This window comes from Rhagoletis zephyria, unplaced genomic scaffold (assembly GCF_001687245.7).
Source record: "Rhagoletis zephyria isolate East Lansing unplaced genomic scaffold, Rhagoletis_zephyria_1.1 Rzeph_scaffold_08696, whole genome shotgun sequence".
In the NCBI taxonomy this organism is placed as follows: Eukaryota; Metazoa; Arthropoda; class Insecta; order Diptera; family Tephritidae; genus Rhagoletis; species Rhagoletis zephyria.
In genome coordinates, this window is record NW_016165776.1 from 17,408 (window position 1) to 18,863 (window position 1,456).

Below are 1,456 nucleotides of genomic sequence, written 5' to 3' on the forward strand. Positions count from 1 at the left end.
TTGTCTGTCTGCTTCGCAGCTAGTCGAAAAGTAGCTTGTTTTGCACCGCTCAGGGCGCTGACGTGAATTGCCCCCAAAATAATTTAAGAAATAGTAGTTATGTAAAAAGGGGTATCTACATATGTATTGCTTTATTTTGGTAATTATCAGTCCGATATTTGCTAGGTGGTCACACGAGGGAAACAGAACATAGATAAGTATTCAAAATTTATTATTTGTATTTAAATGATAAATAACAAAATGCTTTATGTAATAAGGGAGCACTATTATAATAAAACGGCCAATAACCTTTAGAGAGTGCAATATGTAACCAATAGCTCGATTTATTATTACCTGGAGCATAACAGGCAATTGGAACTAGTAATGTAACTAGTACGAAAGCGACAATTGTCTCCGAACCCGCTGCAGGGTTATTAAAACGCTTTAATGTATGTGTGCCCACATAAACCACACAAGTTTATTATGGCCACAAATCTGGTGATAGCGACAATAGTTAGTAGCCGATCGAAGACCATCTACCCAACGCGAAGCAATGCATTTATTGTTGTTGTTGGAAAAATAACAAAAACGAAAAAAGTGAATTGCTGGGAAAGGACAAACGAAAAGCACCAGTAAAGTGTCCGTGATCCGCACAACTATGCCACTTAACAATGCAATTGCTACAACAACAACAATAACAGCTACAGCTGCATAGTCATGCGCTACTATAGTCGCACATTCTACGCTTAACTTATCTGCATTGGCAAAAGAACAAACAGCAAAACGCCACTGTTGGCATCAGCAATGCAATGGACTAAAGGAGCTTCTAAGTCGTACAAGTCACGAAGTGGTAACTCCCAGTTGCACTTCCTATGCGTGTATAATTGTACATTTATGTATGGGGGTATGCGTGTGCGCACATACTAGATTGCCAACTCGCCCAGCAGTCAAGCTCCGAAAGCGGGGAGGGAGCTGCTGCTAAAAATCATAAAATTTGAAAATTAATGTGGTGCGTGATTGCATTGCTCTGCTATAATACTTTGCTGGTGAATGTTAAGAGCTGAGGGGAGCCAACCGCTTGAAGCAGGAAAGAAAGTGGAAATGTATGTATGTATGTATGTACATTAGGCCGGGTCAGTTTTTTTTTACTATGCGCGTGTAGCATAAGAGGATCCTGCATGTAATTCTAAGCAAATTTTCCGATTTAGTTTGCCAAATTGCGAAAATAGATTTCGAGGAAACTATGAAAATTTTCACTTTTGCGCCCTCCGGTGGAAATTTTAAGAACAATAAAAGTGCGGAAATGTATCCCTTATACCCAAAAACCGCTTGTGGCATGTTTCTATACAAAATTTGAACACTTCTTTACGACACTACAGCAAAATGCTAAGATACCTATTTTCGCAATTCGGCAAACTTCAAATTGGTTTAAGACCCATGATTTCTTCGGCAAATTTGCTTAGAATTACACGTGGAA